General features: G+C 47.7%; 1 protein-coding gene across 2 annotated transcripts in view; it reads right to left on the reverse strand.

Annotated features, from left to right (window-relative positions):
* The window catches only part of ADAMTSL4 (ADAMTS like 4), a 77,733-nt gene extending 66,500 nt beyond the window's left edge, over positions 1–11,233 (reverse strand). The window contains exons 1-2 of one of the 2 annotated variants that reach the window (XM_083476932.1): positions 10,711–11,233; positions 8,968–9,080 (exon numbers count right to left, since the gene is read on the reverse strand). The gene's annotated coding sequence lies outside the window, so the exon portion shown is untranslated. The remainder of the gene's footprint in view (positions 1–8,967; positions 9,081–10,710) is intronic. The other variant, XM_083476933.1, reaches the window with a different exon arrangement.
* Between the last annotated feature and the right edge of the window lie 1,340 nt (positions 11,234–12,573).

Below are 12,573 nucleotides of genomic sequence, written 5' to 3' on the forward strand. Positions count from 1 at the left end.
CCTGCGAAAAGAGATCTCCTTTCTTTTCCGTGCTAGCTTCAGGCTGACACAGGAAAGGGATTTAAAAGGGTTTGCGCGCAGGATTAGGGCCTAAAATAAAAGGTTGGGGTCTTAACCCTTGGAAGGCTGGTGGTTTCCGGAGCCCACCAGCCTGTGAGAGAAGGAATTAATACAGGCATTCAGTCTCTCTCTCTCTTGCAAAAAAGAATATATATATAGATAGATAGATAGATAGATATTTAAAATCCTGAAGAAACCTTGAGAGTTGCAGAGCTCTCCCAACCCACGCCACGCAAGCCTTTTCAGATGTGGGAGCAGCCTTTAAAAACATGGAACAGGATTGTCTTCAGACGGCTTGGGGGTCAGATAATGCCGTACCCTCCAATATTTTTCCAATGAAAATAGGGACATCCTAAGGGAAAGCGGGGCATTCTGGGATCAAATCAAAAACCTTCTCTAAACCAGGGATGTCCCTGGAAAATAGGGACACTTGGAGGGTCTGAGAAATGTGTTTTCTTCCTCTCTTGTAGCGCTAGAACTGGTGGATGTTAAAAAAAAGTATTTCGTGCAGCATGGAACTTTGGAACTCCCTTCCACAGGAGACAACAATGGCCACACGCCTATTCGGTTTTAAAAGAGGATTAGACCAATTTGCGGAGGAAGAGAGGGCTATTGACGGCTACTAGTCTTGATGGATATTCTCTGCCTTCACAGCTGGAGAGACATCACCTTGCTGACAAAGGTCCGTATAGTTAAAGCTCTAGTTTTCCCAGTAGTGATGGATGGAAGTGAGAGCTGGACCATAAAGAAGGCTGATCGCCGAAGAATGGATGCTTTCGAATTCTGGTGCTGGAGGAGACTCTTGAGAGTTCCATGGACTGCAAGAAGATCAAACCTCTCCATTCTTAAGGAAATCAGCCCTGAGTGCTCACTGGAAGGACAGATCCTGAAGCTGAGGCTCCAAGACTTTGGCCACCTCATGAGAAGAGAAGACTCCCTGGAAAAGACCCTGATGTTGGGAAAGATGGAGGGCACAAGGAGAAGGGGACGACAGAGGACGAGATGGTGGGACAGTGTTCTCAATGCTACCAGCATGAGTTTGACCAAACTGCGGGAGGCAGTGGAAGACAGGAGTGCCTGGCGTGCTCTGGTCCAGGGGGTCACGAAGAGGCGGACACAACTAAACGACTAAACAACAACAAATGCTGCTGAATCCTAGCTGTTGGAAGCCACAGTGGGGAAGGGCTCTTGCGATGGGATTTCCTAGTTGCGGGTTTCCCGGGCATCTGGGTAGCCTCTGTGAGACCAGGATGCCAGACCAGGTGGGGCATTGGCCTTATCCAGTAGGCTCGTTTTATGTTCTAATGGAACCTCCAGGTCCAGAGGCAGTCTACCTGCATTTCTAGGTTTCTTAAGGGCATTTGGCTCCCATGAGAGCAGGAGGCTAGGCTGTACGGGCCATTGGCCTTGATCCAGCAGGGTCTACTTCTTACGTTCTCACGGCGGGGCCAAGAAACGTTCTGAGTGAGTCTGGGATTCTCTTTTCCACCGCTCAACAATTCCTGCAGATGGGAGGCTCCCCGTCCAGCCGCGCTTGTCCATCTGTTCATTGTTAACCGATGAAGCAATGAGGGCTGTTCTTTCGCTCTCCGTCGAGGGAAAGGGAGAATTTTGAGCGCTCTTCATCGCTGCTGCTGCGTTCTAAAGGAAGGCTTGAGGACCAGCCAAAGTTTCCTTCCCCGTGGGGCCGGACGGCGCGAATGCAAACAGTGGTAGGGCACGGGTGCGAATCGAGGGTTAAGCAACCTAACGCAGCAGCAGCAGCAGCAGCAAACTTCAGAGATGATGGAGAAGGGAAAGGAATATTATTTGTTACAGAGCACCTGGCAAGCACACAGAGAGAGACCCATGGCCAATGGAATGAGTAATTGTTTCTCCCATGTAAACACACACACACACAAAATTGGGTCAAAACCATCCCTTCCCTTTGGCTGGGGTGCAGCTGTAAGCGTTCTGTCATTTCACGTGCATGGAAATGTCAAACACACTCCAGGGCTTTTGACTTGCCTAGTCACCAGTGGTGACTCAGCAATGGCTACAAGCGACCAGGCCATTTATTATTATTATTATTATTATTATTATTATTATTATTATTATTATTACTATTATTATTATTATTATTATTATTATTATTATTAAATAAAATACCATCCTGCAGGTCTCAGGGTGGTTGCAACATAAAATCACAACATAAAAACTCAAAACACACAATAAAAACATGTTTTAAAAGGGCATTGAATGTCAATCAGCCAAAGGCCTAGTTAAAGAGGAACATTTTTTACCTGGTGCCTAAAGGTGTATAAGGAAGGCGCCAGCCAAACCTCCTTGGGGAGAGCATTCCACAAATTTTTAAAATTTTCATTATTATTATTATTATTATTATTATTATTATTATTATTATGCAAGCTAGAAGAGAGTTGGCCCTTTTAAATTTCTGCTTTTGGGGAACAAATCTCTTCAATGACATACAAGTTTCTCCTCCCCAGACCTTGCAGTCAAAGAACTTGATCCTAAGGCTGTGGTGCAGAAAAATCTTCATATATTCATAATAACCAACAGCACACACATAACAAATCTTGTCCGGGGACTTAGTTCTGGCACTGCTTGTTGATGCACAGAGAGAAAGAACCTGAAGCAACCCGAGGACACAAAACAGACAAGGTAGAAACAGCAATCTGGATGACCAAAGGAGATATGGTCCAAAACGTTCAGAAACCAAGGCGCAACTTCCGATTGGCTGCAAGAAGCTCCTGCAGCCAACTGGAAGCCCCGTCGGACATTTGGCTTCCAAAAGAACGTTTGAAAACCGGAACAGTCACTTCAGGGTTTGCGGCATTCAGAAGCCAAAACATCCGAGTACCAAGGTGTTTGGGATCCAAGGTACAGCTGTAATTTGTAAATCTTTAAGCCCAAAGGCCGAAAGTGTTTTGGTATTATAAAGGTAAAGCTAAAAGGACCCCTGACCATTAGGTCCAGTCGTGGCCGACTCTGGGGTTGCGGCGCTCATCTCGCTTTATTGGCCAATGGAGCGGGCGTACAGCTTCAGGATGCCCTGTTCGCATCCTGAAGCAAATGCAACCTGCTTCTGCGCATGCGCGTGATGTCATTTTGAGCGTCTGCGCATGCGCGAGCGGCGAAACCCAGGAGTAACACGTTCCGTTACTCTCAGGTTGCCGCAGAGCGCAACCCGAAAACACTCAACCTGAAGCAACTTCAGCCTGAGGTATAGGTAAAGGGACCCCTGACCATTAGGTCCAGTCGTGGCCGACTCTGGGGTTGTGGCGCTCATCTCGCTTTACTGGCCGAGGGAGCCAGCATACAGCTTCCGGGTCATGTGGCCAGCAGGACTAAGCCGCTTCTGGCAAACCAGAGCAGCACATGGAAATGCTTTTTACCTTCCCGCCGGAGTGGTACCTATTTATCTACTTGCACTTTGACGTGCTTTCGAACTGCTAGGTTGGCAGGAGCAGGGACCGAGCAATGGGAGCTCACTCCATCACGGGGATTCGAACCGCCGACCTTCTGATCAGCAAGCCCTAGGCTCTGTGGTTTAACCCACAGCGCCACCCACGTCCCTTGCCTGAGGTATAACTGAGGTATAATTGTATAATTGGTTACAGTTATGCCTGAGGTATAACTGTAACCATTGCGTTGGAGACGCTGTTTTCATCTTCTCCTTGATTCTTTCCTCTCTGTCCAACATACAGACACCCATTGGGCTTTTCTGCCTGTGCTCCCTAAATCACCCTGCTGCACCTGGGAAGGTCTCTCCAAAGGCTTGCTCATCCCTTCAGGCGACAGACACCCAGGGAGGCTGCGAAAAGGGGAGGCAAGCAATTCTTCCACTGCGTCGCAACTGCTTTCAATGTGTCAGCACCAGGGTGGTTTTTTTTATACCTGGAAAACATTACCCATCTTTTCCCTCCCCTCCCTCCTGCAACCTGGAAGTGAACTCTCTCTTTTTTTTTTTGAATGCCAACAGTTGTGCTGGAAGAGACAGCACACTGCTTGCAAATCGTGACAAACTGCTCACCGACTACCGGGTGGTTTGCAGATAATGCCGGAAATAATTCCGGAATTTGAAAAATACTGCTGGCTTGGAGGCCCATAGCTCGTTTCTGATTCTCCAAACTGTGCATCAGGCAAGCAAATCATCCCTTATATCATTTCTCTGTCTTCACCCTCACTATATCTACGGTGCAGGGATGAATGACTTCAGGATTTGGCCCCAGAACCTGTGCCAGGACTCAGTCCTGAGCTGTTATATTGGTTGGTTCCTCTATGCATGTGCAGAGTGCTAGTCCATCAATTCCTGAAGTAGCAGCAATCAGGCTGCACAAACCAGTGGATAAGTTTTTCAGCGCAGACATCAATCTTGCAGGGCCATTGTTTGCCTCTGCAAAATTATCAACCTCTAGGGCAAATACAGGGAGTTTCAAGGAAATCTCTGGCAAGGGTTTGGTTTTTGGAATGAGCAACAGCTCAATGATTCTAGCCACAGTTCAGGGACAGCAGCAAGTCGCCTCTGAAGGACTTGTGCAAAGGAGAGACCCTCAGGCTTGTGGTTCGCCATTGTTCCCTACGAAAATTCAACCAGATTTTTCGTTGAAAAGTAGATTCCTTTTATGCCATGTTTGTGTTACAGCTGTGATGAGGACCTATTGGCAAGTATCTGTGACATCAAAAACACACCTCCATAACCAGTCTGCAAAAGGAGGGTGTGTGGTGGCCTGTGTGTGATTCAAAGCAAAGGATAGAAATATATACGTACTATGGAACTGTTCAACATAACAAACGCCATGTCCGCACAACTTGCATTTAAAGCATATGGCTTCCCCAAAGAATCCAGATAGCTGTAGTTGACCCCTCACTGCGCTACAATTCCCAGCAACAAACTAGAGTTCCCAGGATTTCCGTGTGGTGAGCATGTTGCCAAAGATTCAAGGGCTACATTTCTAGAACAACCACGGCCTGCACTGCTTAAAAACTGAGAGAGTCATCCTTAACTTCAGCAATGTTAAGCGGCGAAACAAACACACATAAGGAATGTTGGTCTTGGACCCTTTTCTCAGTGTTGATATATCACTTTTCTACGTGCATTGTACACTCCAGCATCGCAGCCAAAGCTTCTCTCTGGGCAAAATCCCACAGCCAAACATATATGCTGCAATTATATACAAAAAGCCTGGAACTGCTAAAACATCTAATCCCGAAACGCCCTCGGAGCTCAAGGAATTCGCCGCCACAGTGCAAGGTTCTCGAGTGATCTCCCGCCAAGCCACAAAGCCACAGATACCCGTGAAAGATTTTCTATTCTCCTTTAAAACAAAACACACACAAGACGGGCAGACAAAAGGCTTTTGATATAAGTAGGAGCTTGGCGGACGGGGCGGCGCTGGGAAGGATCAATCTGGGAGGCCCTCCCTCAGAAGGGAATTCCAGAGTGGCGGGAATCATCGTGGAAAATCACTGGCTTGATCTCGTTTGCGTAACAAGATGGGAAGGGGCAGGTAGGTGAAAGAAGGCCATCAGAATACACAAGACCTTGCTCCTCCATCTCATGCAGAACCATCCCTCTGTCTTGGGCCAGACCCATTCTGTTGTCTATGTTCTGGTAATCCCTAGGCTAGATTACAGTGGTGCCTCGCAAGACAAAATTAATCCGTTCCGCGAGTCTCTTCGTCTTGCGGTTTTTTCGTCTTGCGAAGCACGGCTATTAGCGGCTTAGCAGCTATTAATGGCTTAGCGGCTTAGTGGCTTAGCGGCTATTAATGGCTTAGCGGCTTTAAGAAAAAGGAAACAAACTCGCAAGAACTCGCAAGACGTTTCGTCTTGCAAAGCAAGCCCATAGGGAAATTCGTCTTGCGGAACAACTCAAAAAACGTAAAACTCTTTCGTCTAGCGAGTTTTTCGTCTTGCGAGGCATTCGTCTTGCGGGGCACCACTGTACTGCAAGACGTTTTACGTGGGGTGGCCCCTGAGGATGGTTCGGAAACTTCAGCGGGTGCAGAATTCGGTTGCTCACCAGGGCAAGATGGTTTGAGCCTATTGCACCGATCCTGGTTCGACTGCACTGGCTGCCAATTAGTTTCTGGGCCCAATTCAAAGTGCTGGTTTTGACCTCTTATGAGGCTCCGGACCCCAGTACTAGGATTGGCGTATGAGATTTCAAAGGCGGAATTGACGTCCGTTGGGAATTTCTGGAAAGCGGCACTTTTTGTAAGAAAAGCTCAACAACTTTGGGGATTCCCTAAAAAAAGCTCAGCTATTGAAACACCCCACACAATACTTCAAGGACTGCCCCTCCCCATATAAAACCAACCCAGACCCTCCTATCTTCTGAGGTCCTTCTTCGTGTGCCTTCTCCGCAAGAGGCCTGGAGGGCAACAGCAGGGCCTTTTCTGCAGTGGCTCCCCACTTGCGAAATGCTCTTCCGAGGAAGGCGCACCTGATGCCTTCATTACTTAGGTGCCGGGGAAAAACATTCCTCTTCTCCCAAGCCTTTGGCGATCAATCTCTAGCCTTTTAAATTGTATTGCTTTCATTTGTTATTATGACTTATATATTTTTGCGTTTTCATATTGTCAACCGCCCACTGATTTTCGGATGAAGGGCAGTATAGAAATTTAATAAATAAAAAGCAAACTAAATTCAGAACCCTCTCTCAGACTTTGACCATGCTTGTTCAGAACCACTCCTTTGGCTTTGGCCACACCCATTTAGAACTTCCCCTGTCTTTGGCCACACCCATTAGAACTTCCCCTGTCTTTGGCCACACCCATTAGAACTTCCCCTGTCTTTGGCCACACCCATTTAGAATTGCCCCTGTCTTTGGCCACACCCATTTAGAACTGCCCCTATCTTTGGCCACACCCATTCAGAACCATGCCTCCATCTCTAGCCTTTATGGCTTTACACATCAGGAGTAAAACCACAATTTTGGCTCAATTAGTGGCCAGTGAGTGGCCTGCTCCCTTAGGACTTGCTGAACTCGGTGGGGCTGACTTTTGAGTAAACACGCATGGAAATTGCACTATGCAATCACTTAAGCCAGCTGGGTCGGCCCCAAGACCTTGTTGACATGATATTGCTGGTGGTAAACAGTCTTTCTCACAAGCACAAACCCCGTCGCTTTCTTCCACAGAGCCACTGGATGAAAAGAATGCCAAATATTTGTTTGTGTATGTGTGCCCCCCTCCAGCTCTGAAAAAGGGATAGTTAATAATGGGGCCTTTGACAACAGGAAGCGGTTCAATGCAAGCAGACACGTTTCCTCTTCGCTCGGCTGGATTGGGCCCAGATAGTCAGGTGTATCCCAGAACCTGAGATTTCAGGTCCCCAACCTAGGGGCAGCCGCTGGAGACACAAATGCGAAAAGATCGGAAAGCTTTCTCACTGGCTTTAAAAAGAAATCCGTTGCAAATAAGAATATTTTATTTTAAAAACTGTTTGCAAACTGATGCTGGAAATGGTTCAAAAGAAACTTAAGAAAGGCTGGCGGGGAGGGGAAAGTGAAGCCGAGATAAAGTGGCAGGTTCACCCAGCTCTTTATTAAAGGGCTTTTTATCCGGCCCTTTAAAGAATCGATAGATGAGTGAAACCTCCAGGTGCAGTGGCAGTCTACCTCTGCAGCACTGGGCAACGGGGTGGGGGGGAGACGACGAGGGAAGGGAGCTGTTTTCCTGCTTTGTTTGTGAGAGTCTTGGAATCGTCCGGCTGACCATCACCCGAAGCCTCGCTCTGGGCTCAGCGAACACCAGCGATCCAGCAGTTCTTGGATTCTTATATAAGAATGCAAGTACTGTACGCAAACGTCCCCACCTACTTTCTCAGGCTTGGATGGAAAAGTACTTGGGGGGGGAGAGAGAGAGGACGCACCCCCTCTCTCACACACATATTAAAATCAGCTGCTTTAGGCTTTCCAAAGCTCTGAGGAATGTCATTCTCTCCCCTATCAGGTTACTAACCTCTGGCGATCAGAGGATAGACAATGGTAACGCGAGCACACCCTTTGACAAGGCGCTATAAAAAGGGGGCTTTTGAAAAAATAGAAAACTCAGTTGGCAGAGTGCACGATTCGCTCGCGAAAAGTTCGCAAGTTCTGTTCCCGGAATCTCCAGGTGACAACTCTCTGTCTGAAACCTTGGAGATAGTGTTGGTAATACTGAGTTCTAGATAGGGCCTGATTCTCTGCAAAATAAAATAAATAAAAATAGGCCATTTCCTCTCTCCCTAAAAGGGCACCTCAGTTTGGGAAGATCTGCATGCGATACGACTACCTACATTACAAGCCCGCCGTCACCGTTCATCTGCCACACTGAACTCCTTCCCCACATTTATCTCTCTTTTTTAAGCATTCTTTGTCGTGGGTGGTCCGAAGCCAAAATTATTCAAAATGCAGAGGCACGAGGAACAAGCGGGTGGGGAGGACGGAAGGAAAGAAAGAAGGAAGTCTCATTGATTTAAATCGGAAAGATTTGACTCGCCCTCTGAAGCCAACAGGACTTAATTTGTCCTGAGCCACCGCTGGATCGCACCCAAACTATTTCCAATCCACGATGTCATCGCAAGACATGCACAGAACCCCCTTCTCTCCCCACAACCCAGTTTTAAAAACTTTGACATAAAGTTAAACAGTCCACAGTGGCAACCACCACCATTGCTGATGGGGCAAATTTGGCCCTGGATATCATTTCGGTCTGACTCCTCAGAAGACTGTGCCTCTGAGCATCTGCAGAGTGCTCTCCCCAACCGCAAAACAAACCACAATCACCCTGCGCTTTCTCAACCACAGGTTGACCTCAGCCACCTTTTCCTTGCCCCAAATTTAAATCAAGCGGGTAAATAAATAAAACCACAATTGATTTTTTCTTTTTCCTTTTTTTGCTTAGTTAAAAGTGCACTAACCTGCCGGCCATCGGTCTGGAGTGAAGAGCTGAGTTCAGAAAAACAGCAGAGGAAGGTAAAGTCTTGGCTGTAGGATGGACAGATGGACGCGTCTTTTTAAATGTGCAGGTGATCTAGCGGAAGGAACATAGAGGGATGAAGAGGAAGAGTCAAAATTTTGAGGAAGCAGAAGGCGGAAAATTCAGGAAGGCTGTCAAGAGAGGAATAGTGTGTCTCCAAGGTGGGAAGAGATACAAGCTTAGATTTTGAAAGGGGGTCAGGAAAGGAAAGTTAACCTCAGACAAGGATGTCTACACTGAAGTGGGAGAACAGGGAAATGGACATTTCGGTCAATAGCTCCAGACCTAGACGAGTAGGAGAGAGAATAACAGATTGGCTCCGTAGGAATTACCAACACCACAGAGAAATTTTAGGATTAAAGACCCCAGGGAGCCTGGTCTAGGGAGTGACAAATCAGTCCTATTTCGCTCATTTCGCCAGTCTTAAATTCAACATTTCAATCCTTGTGAAAAATTCGCCACTGCTTGAGTGAGGATTTCTCCTGAGACACACATTTCTGCATGCAGTTTTGATTCACAAGCAAATTCCCCTAATGTTTTCACAGATGCATGCATTTTTGGGAATGCACAAGTTCATTTCGGTGCGCGTTGTTCCGCGGGAAAACCGCGTCTTTTGAAATTTGCAGGAGTGCAAATTTCAAAGGCTAACCAGGTTTTGAGAAGCGTGAACTGGGTAACTCCTCGGAATGCAAACGGAATTTACTTGCCATCCCCAGGGCTGCAATCCTACTCAGAACCACCCTCCGGACAGGAGCGCATTCGACGGCAGTCCGGCTTAGCGGACTGGTGGAGCGATGGGCAGAGAATCGGAGCCGTCCAACAAGGAATGGCTAAGGATGAAAGAGTTGGACGCGTGGATGGAAGAGCAAGTCAAGCAGAGCGGTTGAGTGACAGGCAGGCGGAATTTAGAAATGCGATATGGGGGCAGGCGGGAAATGTGGGCAGAGAACTTTGGAGCAGATAGATGCCCATAGCACGAAGGGAGGGAGATACAGATACAGAGATTTGGTGAGATCAGTTTAGAATGTGGACTTCAAGGTCCGATATCCCCCCCCCCTTGCTTCCTTTCTTCAGAGGGTTATATAGTCACGCAATTATCACGTCAAACTTCCCACCTGCCCTTCCTCGTCGTAACAATAACGTGAGTTTCGTAAAGAGCAGCTTTGAAAACAAAACTCTGTCTCTCAGGCGGCAGCGGGGAAAAACAGCCTGAAAGCTTCATGAAGGTATATTGCGCCCCACCCCAACCGAAATACCAGCTCAGAATAATGACGACTTGACAACTTTCCTGAATGCATGTAAACGGAAGGGGGATGTCAGCGAGGAGGGAAGTTTCTTTCCTTTACAGTGGTACCTCGGGTTACAGACGCTTCAGGTTACAGACTCCGCTAACCCAGAAATAGTACCTCGAGTTAAGAACTTTGCTTCAGGATGAGAACAGAAATCGTGCGGCAGCAGCGGGAGGCCCCATTAGCTAAAGTGGTGCTTCAGGTTAAGAACAGTTTCAGGTTAAGAGCAGACCTCCGGAACGAATTAAGTATGTAACCAGAGGTACCACTGTACTTCCAAAGTTAAGACTTTTTTGGGGAGGTGGGGGAATGTCTGCAGTGTCCCTTGCCTTGAAGTCTTCCTACGATAGCACCCCAGGCTAAAGCTGCAGAGGGAAGCGAAACAAAAGACTCACCTTAGCCCCTGGAAGCAGGTGGAAGTTCTCCTGGTGTAGCTCTCCTGCCTTCCCCACCCTGATGGATTTCTCTCTCTCTGTTTCTCTCTGCAGAGGGAGTGGGGTAGTGGGATCTTATCCAAGTCTGTTGTTGCTGCCGCTCCTCCTCTTCCAGCCTCTTCCAGGACGGAGCGCGTGGCCGGGCTGCAGATTTTTTTGGGGACCCCAAGAAGGGCTTGCAAAGAGAGATTTTCCCCTCCGCACTTTCCGCCTCCCTCCTGGACTCTCTGCACCTCTGTTGGTGGTCCCGGGCAGTCTTGTTTTCCCGGGAAAGCAGGAGCAAAACTTGGGGGTTGATCTGGCAGGCAGAGAGCTTGGACTGGACGCAGAGACTGTCTCTTCTCCGCGTTTTCTGCCCCCCCTCCTTCTCCTGCTCGGTCACTTCGCCCCCAAGCCGCCCCCCTCCCTGGCCTGCCTCTGGCCCCTTCCCCTTTTCAAATTCATCGATCCTTCACTCTTCCTCTCCCTTCCTCGCTCTGGCAACACCTCCCTCCCTCCCTCCCTCCCACCACGCCCCCCCAATCCAATAGCTCCACCCCTTTCTCTGCTCCTGGCCGGCCCTCCTCCCTTCCCCCTTGCCAGGCTAATATATAGCCCAGGGTGGTGCTGAGGATGGGGGGGGGGGAGAGAGAAAGGAACCCCCCCTCTCTCCCCACCATCAGAAACAGAAAGCAAAATGAATGGGCGTTGAATGGAACAACTTCAGGATAAAAACTCTGATCGGAATCCGGCTGGAAGGGAACAGCTGGGTGATGGCTCAGAAGCACTGCTAGATTCACATCCCATAATGATTGCTTGTAAATGGTTAAGCAGGGGCTGGGATTCAGCTTAACACTTTTAAAAACAACCATTGCAAATAGTTTTTAAAAAACCATTGCTTGTTTTCCATCCCATCCCACAATGATCGCCTGTAAGCACTTAAGTTGAATAGGGGTTGGGATTCGGTTTAATAGTTTGAAAACCATCGAGGACAGCTTTTAAAGCCATTTAAAGTTCCTGCTCAGAGTAGGCCCATTGGAATTTATGGACGTGGCTAAATTGTTGTTTGTTTCAGTAGGTCTGTGATCCTGTTTAAATCAGCCCATTAAATCAGAATACAGTGGTACCTCGGGTTACAGACGCTTCAGGTTACATATGCTTCAGGTTACAGACTCCGCTAACCCAGAAATAGTGCTTCAGGTTAAGAACTTTGCTTCAGGATGAGAACAGAAATTGTGCTCCGGCGGCGCAGCAGCAGCGGGAGGCCCCATTAGCTAAAGTGGTGCTTCAGGTTAAGAACAGTTTCAGGTTAAGAACGGACCTCCAGAATGAATTAAGTATGTAACCAGAGGTACCACTGTAATGAGGACTGGAACCTTAATTGTAAAAAGGCCGAAGCTGAGATGGTTGAACACCTGCTTTGTATGCAGAAGGTCCTGGGTTCAGTTCCTCCGACAACTCCAGGTCAGGCCTGAAAGCCTGGAGAGTGCTGCTGCTGGTGGTCAGTGTAGACAATACTGAACTAGATGGACTTGTCAGAGATGCAGCCCATTGACATCAATGGAGTAAAGTGAAGACGAGTCCATGAATTTCATTGGGTCTCCTTTGACTAGCACCAGCATTGGCTACAAGCCCGTCCAAATTATCATTTCCATAGATAATAATAATAATAATAATAATAATAATAATAATAATAATAATAATAATTAATAATAATTTATTATTTGTACCCCGCCCATCTGGCTGCGTTTCCCCAGCCACTCTGGGCGGCTTCCATAGAAACCAAAAAACAGTAAAATATCACACATTAAAAACTTCCCTGAACAGGGCTGCCTTAAGATGTCT

This window comes from Podarcis liolepis (genome assembly GCF_965112155.1).
Source record: "Podarcis liolepis genome assembly, chromosome: 15".
In the NCBI taxonomy this organism is placed as follows: domain Eukaryota; kingdom Metazoa; phylum Chordata; class Lepidosauria; order Squamata; family Lacertidae; genus Podarcis; species Podarcis liolepis.